This window comes from Phyllostomus hastatus, unplaced genomic scaffold, assembly GCF_019186645.2.
Source record: "Phyllostomus hastatus isolate PE091 unplaced genomic scaffold, TTU_PhHast_1.1 phas_contig_1162, whole genome shotgun sequence".
Lineage (NCBI taxonomy): Eukaryota > Metazoa > Chordata > Mammalia > Chiroptera > Phyllostomidae > Phyllostomus > Phyllostomus hastatus.
In genome coordinates this window covers 5,609,394-5,622,071 of record NW_025333537.1, presented here as the reverse complement: position 1 = coordinate 5,622,071, position 12,678 = coordinate 5,609,394, and positions in this window count along the sequence as shown.

The following is a 12,678-nucleotide window of genomic DNA, read 5'->3' as shown; positions in this document are numbered from 1 at the left end:
TATTTTAGCCTTTCTAACAGGCATGCAATGATCTCTCATTGTGGCTTAATTTGCTTTTGCCTAATGGCTAATGATGTTGACGATCTTCACCGCTTATTTGCTATCTGTATATCTTTTGTGGTAGATCCATCTATTTTTTTAAAGATTATTTATTTATTTATTTATTTATTTTTAGAGAGGGAAGGGAGGGAGAAAGAGAGAGAGAGCGAGAGAGAAACATCAATGTGCAGTTGCTGGGGGTCCTGGCTTGCCACCCAAGCATGTACCCTGACTGGGAATCAAACCTGCAACACTAGATCCATCTATTTTTTTAGATAAAGTTTTATTGGAACACAATCACACCCACTCATTTACATATCATCTATGTCTGCTTTTACACTGTAACAGCAGAACTGAGCATTCTAACAGACACTGTATGGCTACAAGCCTAAAATATTTACTGTCTTGCCCTTTACAGAGACATTTTGCCAATCCCTGCTGTAAACGAATTATGACCTATGTCTTGAGACTGGGCACAAAGCTATCCCAACAAAGTCAGGATTTTCTTGGCAAGGAAGAAGGAGCAAATGATGTCTCTGCTGCGCTAGAGAATGTCTCCTGGTGATGCTCAGAGATGTTCATTGCAGCATTGTTTGAAATAACCCAAATTAAAAAGCAGCCAGAATACCCCTTAAGAGCACAGTGCATAAATAAAACATGGCATATTTTTACTACGGAATACTGCAGTGATGTTTAACCTTTTTCATTGCATGGCACACGTAGACTAATGACTGAAATTCTGCAGCACCCCCCCCATTTTTTTGCTGATTTGATAAAAAATAGGTGTAATGTAGATTGATTTAGCAGAATAAAATAGTAATTACCTACTTTTTTGCTCCAAAATGACTTTTTAAGAATCGGGTGCCTATACTTATTATTTTTAAAATATATTTTATTGATTATGCTATTACAGTTGTCCCATTAATGCCACCTTTATTCCCCTCTGACCTGCACCCCTAGTGCTGATACTTATATATAAGGATTTCTGGTATCAAGAATTAACCAGTCAGATGTAACCTTATTATGTGACATGACCAATAAGATGCAACTTTGTTATATGATCTATATATTTATGGTTCAAGACAGGGCATTCACACCAGAGGGTTATTGTTGTAATGACTGTTGTCATTTTTTTATTTGACAGTCTAAGGGAACAGACAGAGGTCAGTGTCCCTGACTCAATACTTGGGCATTGCATGTTTTAAAAATTCTTGTGGCACGCCGCTTGAAAATCACTGGAATACTGTAAGGGACTGCAAGACATGAACTAGATTCATAGATGGATATATTCTAAAACCATAATCTTGAGTAAAAAAGGCACCCGCAGAATTACTTATGGAGTTTGATGCTGTTTATGTAAATTTGCAATAATCCTGTCAATTATTCCTGGACACGTTTCTTTAAAATAGGTGGAGGGGCGCATCTGAAGTTCATGGTGGTGGTTTTGCCTTTGTCCCTGGGAGCTGGAGGTGGAAATGGCGATGGGGCAGTTGACATGGAGGTTGGGAAGACCTACATGCACTTATTGGGTGTTTAAATACATTTTCCACGTGTTTCCACTTCAGGAATCTGATGACAAGGTTTTGAATAGTGAAGGTGGTTGGCTTATGTGTCATCTTTGCATTTTCCCATTTTACTTTGAGGGAAAATACACAAATAAGGAAATCTCAGACTTCACTGGTTTCCCTAGTAAATACAGTGTCTTGGATCTTTTTATGGTTCCGTTTATGCCCGCCCAGCATTTGCCTTTTCTGCCTTCAGGGAATCCCCACCTCAACCCACTTTCATCCTGTGATGCTGACCAACACTGCCAGTTTTAGGGACCTCTGCTGTCCTTAGGAGCTGGGCAGCTGACGCACAGCTGGTCAGTACCCTCCCTTGGCCTCGGATTGGTTGGAGATGGACACGTGACCAGCTTCCTGCTTTCTGCAGAACCAGGGCCCATTCCAAGGTGCAGTCTCCCAATTACTCCTGAGAGCTCAGCCTGGGGTCTATTTCTTCAGCACTCACGACAAGCCTGCTAGCATGTTAATCCAGTATAATCCTTCCCTTTCTGCTTAGACGGGATTCTGTCCCATACAGCTGAACACTGACTGATATGCAATGGATTAGCAAATGAAAGTCCAGGCATTATGGAGTAGATGTTCCCGGGGCCCCTCTCAAGAGATAAAGCAGCGTGGGACTCTGCAAAGTGAGGTGATGCTTGGAGACAGATAGAACAATGGACAAAATACAATGGGATACCTCTGGCATGCACTGTGATATGCTTTCTCAGACCTCCCCAGCAGTGATTCTCAATGTTTGTTGGACCCGGGGAGCTTTTGAAAGCTCCGAGGCCCAGGACACATTCCAGACCAATTAAATCAGAAAGTCTGGGGTGGGAGCCAGACGGCAGTAGCTTCTACAGATCCCTAGGGGGTTCCAATGTACAGCCAAGTTCAGGATACATTTCTCTTAAGGAAGGAAGGACGTGTTCCTCCAGGTGCTGTGAGTGCTGCAGGGAGACTGCCCTCAGCTCTTAGTTCCCTATGGGGATGGCCTCAATGGAAGAAACTGCCTCACTGTAGACTGTATGTCCTCCCAGGGCCAGTCTGTGCCCACCAGCATGGATTATAAAGGCCTGGCCCCTTTGCCACATCTTGAGACAACTCTAAGGTACAGAGCTCCCTGTCATGGGGACCACATCATAGCTCTTTCCCCTGTACCCAATCCTGCTTCCTTTTCCCTTCCATAGATGGGGACCCCAAGGTTGTCCGTCATACACATCCTCGATATCTTCCTGGGAAACCCTACAATAACCATGACAATAACGTGTTAGATCTTCCACCTTTCTTCAAAAAAAAAAGATAATAAAAAGGACAACTATGCTATTGACAGATGAATGGACAAACAAAATATGGTATGTCCATACAGTGGAATATTATTCAGCCTGAAAAAGGAAGGGCATTCTGACACAATCTACAACATGGATAAATCTCGAAAACACTCTGCTAAGTGAAATAAGCCAGACACCCAAGGACACATATGGTATGATTCCAGGTACCTAGAGCTGTCGAATCCACAGAGACGGGCAGTATACCGGTGGGTGTCGGGGGCTTGGTGGAGGAGAAACGGGGAGTTAGCATTCAAGGGGGAAAGAGTTCAGTTTGGGATGATAAAAAAAAGTTCTGAAGATGGTGGTGGGGATGGTCACACAACAATGTGAATGTCCCTACTGCCCCGGCATTGTACACTTTAAAATGGGTAAGATGGTCAATATAATGTTATCTACATTTCAGCACAATTTAAAAAATTGCCCCCCCACACACACACACAATCATGATTTCACATGTAAAAATTCTCCCTTGCTCTTAATTGTTTCCTTTGCTGATTTCCACGACTTGGAGATCCTCAGGCTTTCAGATGCAGAAAGCCCTCAGAAAGGCACCTCCGAGCGTGGGTCCCTGGGCCGGCAGCGGCAGGAATGCAGGGGAGCTGGTTGGAAGCGCACATTCTCAGGCACGTGCAAGTCAGGGCTCGTGTGTCTTCCCGGACAACTGACCCCTTCGCCGTTATGCCATGGCCTCTGTATCTCTGGTAGCTTTCTGGTTGTGAAGTCTGCGGTGTCTGAGGTTAGTATAACTCCCCGTTTTCTTTTGATTAGTGTCAGCACGGTATGCTTTTCTTTATCCATTTACTTTTCATCCGTATGTGTCTTTATATGCAGAGTAGGCAGCATGTATTCGGGTATGGTTTTTCGATCTACTCTGACAATCTGTCTTTTAATTTGGTGCATTTAGACCATCGATGTTCAGAGTGACTGTTGATATAGTTGGATCAATATCTACAATATGTGTTACTATTTTCCATTTGTCGCCTTGATCCTTGTTCCTATTTCTGTTTTCCACTCTTTTTCTGCCTTTTGTGGCTTGAATGGATCAATTCATATGTTTCCATTTTGTCTCCTTTTCTAGTATATCAGTTATACTTTTTTTTAACCTTTTTTTTTTAGTGGTTGCAATCCACATTTACAAATGAACCCAAGTCCAGTTTCAAACAACACCATACAGCTTCCCTGATAGTGTGAGTAGCTCATAATAATAAAAGAATCCTAGCCCCTCCCTCCTACCCCTTGTATCATTGTTGTCATTCACTTCACTTACATCTAAGCATTCTTTTTTTCTTTAAGATTTTATTTATTTATTTTCAGACAGAGGTGAAGGGAAGGAGAAAGAGAGAGAGAGAAACATCAATGTGTGGTTGCCTGCCACACGCCCCCAACTGGGAACCTGGCCTACAACCCACGTATGTGCCCTGACTGGGAATCGAACCAGCGACCCCTTGGTTCACAGGCCAACACTTAATCCACTGAGCCACACCAGCCAGGATCATATAAGCATTCTTAAGCATAAATATACATGCATAAGATATACACATAAGCATACACACTTGAATACATTGCTACTATTATTGTTGAAGAATTGGTAACAATTGGCACTGGTTTCCGCAGTGGTTTTTACTTGTGGGCTCTGCTCCAGTAAGCCAGGAGTGTCTGTATTCCCGTCTATTCCCGAGTCTTGGCAACAGCAGCTTGCCTGGTTTCCTCAACTCTCTTACACATTCTAGAAGAGTTGTTGATTTTTTTTTTCTGTTTGTTCAGCTTTTTACTTGTTAGGATGGAGTGGAGACTTCCAAGCTCCATACCTGGGGAACCAGAAGTCAGCCTAAGAATCTTAACCCAGTCTGGGGAGGGGAGAAGTCAGGGAAGGCTTCTTGGAAGAGGTAACCTCTAAAATAAAACCAAACAGAAGTTAGGCAGGTACAGGTGAGAGAAAATGAGAGATCCAAGGAAGATGCAGCATGCCGGGGTGGAAAGCTACAAAAGGCTGAGATGATTAGAGCTTAGAGGTGATGAGGGAAAGTGTTGAGAGGTCAGACTGCAGAGGGGGCCTAGAGTCAGCCTTTGGAAGGTCGTACATGGCATTGGCCTTGGAGAGATCTTGTGAAAATGGACATTAAGATTCACAACACTGACACATCTCTAAGACTTCAGGCGCATTATAAACATCCCTGACTTCATCCTCAAGAAAGCTCCTGTGATGTCCATCTACAAAGTGCTTGAGCTAATTCTGAGTGGCTCAGGGCACTTCGCTGCTATTAAGTGCCCATATAAATTGCAACGTATTGGCTCACATGTTTGATTTCCTATTTTTCTTTCCATTTGTGTGTCACCTGTAATTAGAGTTCCAAAGAGCTCAGTGCACCAAAGTGCTCAGAGTGATTTTTCTATTAAAACAGAAAGGAAAGACTCATCTCTTCAGCAGATTGCAAAGTGGAAGAGACCAAGCATCTGTATCTCCAGGATGGGCACTTGTGTTGAGATTTATGCGACCTACGACGTTCCTCGCTTCTTTCTTTAGGGAGTAGATTCATCTTTCTCTCTGCCACTCGTGTCTGTGTGCGTGTGGTTGTGTCTACCTTTATTGTTTGCAGCCTCGTCAGCGACACGTATTTATTGAGCTTCTATTATGCATGGACGCGAATCTCAGAAATGCCCCTGCCCTCTCTTAGCTTCATTGTTTGTGGATTAAGGCATTCGCTCATTCATTCATGCATTCATTCGTTCGTTCAACCAACAATTACTGAGCACTTCCTGGGAAGCAGACTCTGTGCCAGGGCTGAGGACACAGGAAGAGCAAGACAGACGTGTTCCCACCCTCAGGGAGCCTGCATTCTACTGGGGGAGACACACCGACAAATGCATAATAAAGAAAACAATATATCCATTGTTTTCCACTGACCCAAAGCAAGGGTCAGTATCAGTGATACAGAAAACTGCGTGTGGACATACGACTTAGATGCAGGGCTCAGGGACGTGGAGGTCCCATTCCAGCTGAGAGCTGACGGCCGAAGGGGGGCAGCCGCACTGAGGAACAATATGGGAAAAGTGTTTTGGGAAGAGGAAGGGAGGCGTGTGCAAAGGCCCCCGAGATGGAGAAGGGCTTAGCCTTTTCAGACCACAGACAGGTTTGCACAGGAGGGTGTAAAATACACACTGAATCCTCGCACACACTTGCGAGGATGTCACGTGGTGCAGCCACTGTGCACAAGCAGCATGGCCATTCCTCAGATCTTTATACGTGTTTAGAAATGACAACCCAGCAATGCCCTGCCTCAGAATATACCCAACAGAAACGAAAACGTACGTCTGTGCAAAGATCTCTACTATATGGATGTTCATAGCAGTGTTATGCACAATTGCCGAACGGTGGAAACAACCCAAATCTCCACCAGTGGACGGCTGGAGAAACAAAATGTGGTCCATCCATATAATGCAGCGTTATTCAGCCATAAAAAGACATGAAGTCTGAATACTTTATACAACATGGACAGAACTTGAAAACACTATGCTAAGTGGGGAAAAAAAAAAGCCAGTCACAAAGGACTTCATATAATATGATTGCATTTACGTGAAATGTCCAAAACACAGAAATCTATAGCGACAGAAAGTGGAATTGTGGTTGCCTAGGGCAGGGTCAGGGGTGATGGCTTTTTGGGAGTGGAGTTTTTTTTTGGGGGGAGGTGGTGAAATGTTCTAAAATGTGGTGATGGCACCCTGGCTGCTGTGGCTCAGTGGATTGAGCATATAGGCCTGCGAAACAAAGGGTCACCAGTTTGATTCCCAGTCAAGGCACAGGCCTGGGTTGTGGGCCAGGTCCCCAGTAGGGGGCGCCCGAGAAGCAGCCACACATTGATGTCTCTCTTCCCTCTCTCCCTTCCTTCCCCTTTTTACAATAAAAAATAAAATCTTTAAAAAAATAAATGAGCCCTGGCTGGTGTAGCTCAGTGGGTTGAGTGCAGGCTGAGAACCAAATCATCGCAGGTTCGATTCCCAGTCAGGGCACGTGCCTGGGTTGCAGGCCAGGTCCCCAGTGGGGGCCACATGAGAAGCAACCACTCATTGATGTTTCTCTCTCTCTTTATCCCTCCCTTCCTGTCTCTAAACATAAATAAATAAAATATTAAAAAAAATAATGAAGAGACATATTCTTTAAAAAAAATAAAAATAAAAAATAAGTGAAATAAAATGTGGTGATGGTCACACATACGTGTGAACATTCTAAAAGCCATTGACTTGTACACTTTCAACAGGTGAAGTGTACAGAATGTGAATTATATCTGAATAAAACAGTTTATGCAATAAAGTGATTTTGTTTGTTATTTCAAGAACAGTGGTGGTAGGTACCTTGAGGTGTTTTCAACAGAGGGGTGTCCCGGTCTGATTCACGTTTCCAAAGCTCTCTGAGATGCATTGCCAGGAGCAAGAGCGGAGGCAGGGAGACCAGTGAGAGTAACTCTAGTGGTCCAGGTGCGATGATGGCACCTTGACCTTCAGGCTGTCTAATTTAGCAAATAAAAATACAGGACACCTAGCTAACGTTGAATCTCAGGTAAGCAAGGATTTCTGTTTAGTGTAAGTAATCCCGCATATGACATAGGATATGCTTATACTATGTTATTCTGGCAATGGGCATACTTTTACTAAAAATAATAACAATAATTGTCTATCTGCAATTCCAATTGAATGGGACATCTACATGTTTTTACCTGGTAATGTTACGTGGATGAGATTGGTGGTGGGGGAGGTGCAGGGAGGAGAACAGCTTCAAGGTGCAAGGTGAAGGTTTAGTGGTCAGGACCCACTGATTGAGAAGAAAGGGGGCAGGAGAACCCGGTGCCTGGCAGAAGGCATCAGGGGAGTGGTGTCATTTGCTGAGAGAGGAAAAGCTTGGATGGGGTCCCAAAGACACAAGTGGAGAGGCTGTGATTTGGAATACAAATAGCGCTGAGGTTCTCATTTCATCGGACTCAGGGTCAAAGTCATGCTAGCAGCAGCACCTTGACCTCAAGGGAGCTATGCCTGGGACAGTCCCCAAGGAAAGCTCGCACTTGTGTGGATGTGGCGCTTCCCAAGCAGGCAGGCGGCTGAGTGGAGTTGGTTCTTGGGGTCTCGGGGTCTGGGCACCCATCCTGCAGCCCAAAGCCGCCGGTTGCTTCTGCCTTCGGCACCAGCAGTGTCTGAACAAAGCTCCTCTGCTGAGTGTCAGGCTGGAGCTGCGTGTTCAAGACAGAACTGACCCAAGGACAGAACCCATTCCTTCTCCGGGGGAGGGGAAGGCTTTCAGAGGGCAGGGCTTTGGAACCCAGGATGACAGTACTGGTGGGGTGGGGGTGGGGCTTCAGTAAAAGCAGAGGGGGTTAGGGGAGAGAAGGCGAGGTGGGGTGGGGTATCTGGGTAGGACGAACCTCTTGAATGACCATGTCTATAACTGGCCCCTGACACCAAAACCTGTCTGTAGAGTTTAAAAAAAAAAAAGAAATTAACGATGGGAAAGTTCTTAAGAATAGGCAAATTGTTTCTTGCTACAGTTTTTTTTAAGACCAAAGTGGGTTTTTTTTTCCCCCCTCTGCACAGAATGTTAGATTTTTGATCATATGACGGCATCATATGATGCTCTATGAAACAGCAACAACAGTGCCTATAGTGATGATGACATCAGGGCCATGCTGATACCGAATGGCAAGTTTATATCCCTCTGATGCTTTTGTTAATGCGTCTAAACAATGTACTTTGAAATATAAAGTGTATCATATATAGTCATTCTCTTCTCTTAGCTCTCACATGATTCTCCCGCCCTGGATGCTCTCCACACGTCGGTGATCCCAAATGAGGTTCGATTCCCCGGTTCCGCTCACAAGAACTCAGGACGTATCTTCCTGTGAGTTGAAGGAGTTTTGTCCTAACTCAGGGATTGTTCGAGAAAGGACTCCTGTTGGGTTTGGCAGCCACTGAATACAGCTTAGGCTTTTAATAAAAAAAAACTTTTTCTTTTAAAAAGTGGAATCTGTTGTGCATAATGAAACCCCAAGATATTGAGTTTTAGAAGCTCTAGACCAGGGGTGTCGAACTCATTTTCACCGGGGGCCACATCAGCCTCGAGGTTGCTGTCCAAGGCCTGCATGCGATGTTAGGCCTGTGTAAGTGTAACCGCTCCTGAACAGTTAAGGGAGAGCTCAGCGCTGCCGCCGGGTAGAAACAAGGTGCCAGGCCGGACGAAACAAGGTGGAGGGCCGGATTCGGCCCGCAGGCCTTGTGATTGCCACCTGCGCTCTAGACTAAGATCCAAGAGTTGGATGGAGCCGCGTCCTGTTTTCCCCTCCAGATGGGCATCCACGTCCCCCAGTCCACACCTGGCGCACTCGCCCCATTTCTGATTCCTGGCCTCACCTGGAGGCATTTGAGTCTGTGCTCGCTGGAGGCTGTCTGTGCAGGCCGATGAACGGCCCCCAGAGATATCCAGGTCTGAATCCCTGGAACCTGTGAGTGTTACCTTACGTGATAAACAGGCTTTTGCAGATGGAGTAAGTGAAGGAGTGTAGTGTGGATTATCCAGGTGGGCTCAATCCCATCGTGACGCCTTTCTAAGAGGGAGGCAAAGGGAGATTTGAAGGGAGACAGAGGCAGCGTGAGGACAGAGGCAGGAGGCTGCGCTGCTGGCTTTGAAGGTGAGGGAAGCAGCCACAGACCAAGCGGAGCAGTGCCAGACGCCGGAGAGGGCAAGGAGGCAGATTCACCCCGAGAGCCTCTGGAGGAGGCAGGGCCCTGCCGACACCTGGAAGTCAGCCCTGTGACACGGATTTGGACTCCTAGCTTCTAGAGCCACACGGAAATGCTTATGGGTTGTTTTAAGTCACTTAATTTGTTTTGCGGCAGCAACGTAGGAAACAGATCAACCTTCTCACCTTGGACGACGTGCAAACGAATCAGTCTCTGCTCCTGCCGCCCACCCGCCCTACTTTCCTGAGACCCACCTGACGCTGCGGGAAAGAAGTGCTTGCCCCTTGGTAGTTCAGCGTGCGACAGGTCTCAGAGGACAGTGAGGCAGGAGGTGCTTTAGGGAAGAATGAGGGCCATTTTTCAGCCATCATTCTGGGGTTCTGGCAGCCCTGAGCGGGGGTTCCGAGGGGGGTTCCGAGGGGAATGCACAGCCGATTGACCAAGGGCAGAGACGACTGGTAGCAGGAGGACCCAAAGACTGAATCCCAGAATCTCCCTCCTGTGACAGCCCCGTCGGTGTTAGTTATACTTCGGTTCAGTATCCCACCCCCTTCTTCTGTTTTGGGGAGCTTTGCCCCTCCCACTTCATGTGGTCCCAGAAATCCAGCCCATTGTGACCCTTGTCCCCCCCATCAGGGGCTGGGAGTGTGACCCAACCAGGCCATTCAGATGCTCTTCTTGGGGAGCGGTTCTCAGGCTGGACTGTGCATCAGAATCACCTGGACAGGTTGTTGCATCTCCTCCCCCGCACAGTGCCTCTGACAGGTTCCCAGGAGATGCTGGGCCAGGGGCCACATCGCGCGAGCCCCTGCTCTGGGAACTGGATTCCCCAAAGACAGAAAGCAGGTGGGTGAGGTCATTCAGGACGGGTGGTTCCTGCCCACCTAAAATAAAATCCCTGATTCTGGTTATTCCTTTTCTCTTTTCACTTAGTGAGCCATCCTCCAATCTCTGTTCCCTTTTGCTTAAGGTAGCAAGGCTTATTGCTTTGCAACTGCAGAATTTTAATGGGCTGAACTTGTGATTTAATACCGAGGAATCCGTTTTATATTAAAAACAGGTGGGGCCCCTGGAACACAGGAGTTTTGAGAGCATAAGCTAGAGGTAATCTCTACCTGCATGACCGTGATTATGTGGACCACAGCCAGCATTTATTAAATGCCTACTACGTACCTTACGCATGACCTCTAGAAGTATTCCCGTATTTTATCAGCCTTACGGTTGCTCGGAAGGGAAGGCATTTTTACCTTTATTTTTCGATTGGGGAAATGGAGGCCCAGGGATTTGGTGTTGGAGAGATACAAAGTTGGCATACATATTGTCAGTGAACAACAGATGACACAGACCAAAGGACAGTATTTCCCTTCTTATCATATTTCTCTTTTTCATTTTCCCCAGGTGACCAATGGCCCATTAACCTGCCTGCAGAGTCCCTGTAAAAAAAATTCTTTGAAAGAGGCGACAGGAAACTTTGGTTTTTGACCGTTATAACTAGGTGCTGAAAAATTTTCCAGTTAGCTTTTTGTTTAAAATATCAGATGTTCCATAACTTCTAGAAATATCAGCAGAGCCATGTTTGGCTTTTGGCCCACAAGTGGATAATCCAAAGAAGTGCGATCCCTGGAATTGATACAGAAAGCACTGAGAATGGAGTGAGATGTCAGATGAATGTTTGGGGAAAATGGCTCATGGTCGATTTTTAGTACAAAAATACTTATTTGTACTGGACAGTTCTTGCACCCACCCCATATCACATCCTCTTGACTCATCTTTTATGTCAGTTTTTGCTGCGGCACCTGGCTCTGTGCAATGGTAACCTGACAGTCCCTCCTGTTAGCTGCACAGAGTATCTCTTGCTTTTCTCTCCAGGGCCTCTCTGCTTCATTGGTGTGGAACGTCCATGGGAATGCATTTACTTACACTCAGCCTGGAAGTGGGAGATTACGAAAAACTCCTGGCTAAAACGTTCTCTAACGGAGAATGAACCAGTGGATAAATACTCCTCTCTTCCAGCTCTTATCTCTTGGGAAGGCAGCCCTGAGGTGTGTTCTTCAAGGCTCCTTAGAAGGTCCCAGTGGGATGGAGTGTAAGTTGCCCACAGCAGGACCAGCTCAGGAATGCTCTTTGGATTAGCTGGCCCTCCTTCCCATTTCACTCTTCTTGGTCCCCAACTCCTGTTCTCTGGAGTCACTTCCACAAATAACAAGCTTCCTGCAAGCCCAGCCTCAGGCTCTGCTCCTGGGGGAAGCAGGCTGGGACAACATTCGCTGCGGAAAGTTAGAACATACAGATAAAGACCGTAATCCTGTCCTCTCTAGAAACCTGTTCTGAGTTGGAAGCATAGTCCTTTTCAATGCATGCACACTTCTATTTTAAAGACACCACTAAGCTCATGCTGTATCTATGGTTATGTATCCTCACTTTTTTCACTTGCTGTATTGTGAAAATCTTTTCATCTGATTAAAATTTTCCAATGTAATGTTTAATAGTGGCACGATTTTTCATTTATTCATTATTTATAGAGCAGCTACTATATCCCAGGTACTATTCTGAGTGCTGAAGACATAGCAATGAATAAATATTGGGTTGGCCAAAATGTTTGTTTTTTTCCATACGATGACTCTAGCACTGCTTAGTTATCTTTAACTTCATTTGCAACAATTTTGTTAGATTGTGTTGTGACAGCTGTCATATCAGCGTGCATTTAAAAAAACTTATCAAAATTGGTGAGTTTTATGCAGCCATTTTAATATGAAGATGGAAGAAGACATGCAACATTTTTACTATAGTATGCTTTAATATTTGAAGAAAGGTAAAAATGCAACTGAAATGTAAAAAAGAGGTTTATGCAGTGTATAGAGAAGGTGCTGTGACTGATTGCACATGCCAAAAGTAGTTTGCAAAGTTTCTTGGTACTATTGACATTTTGGCCAGATAATTCTTTGCTCTGGGGCTGTCTGGGGCACTGGAAGATATTTGGCATCACCCCTGGCCTATATCCACTAGAAGCGAATAGCTGACATACTCAAAATACCCAAATA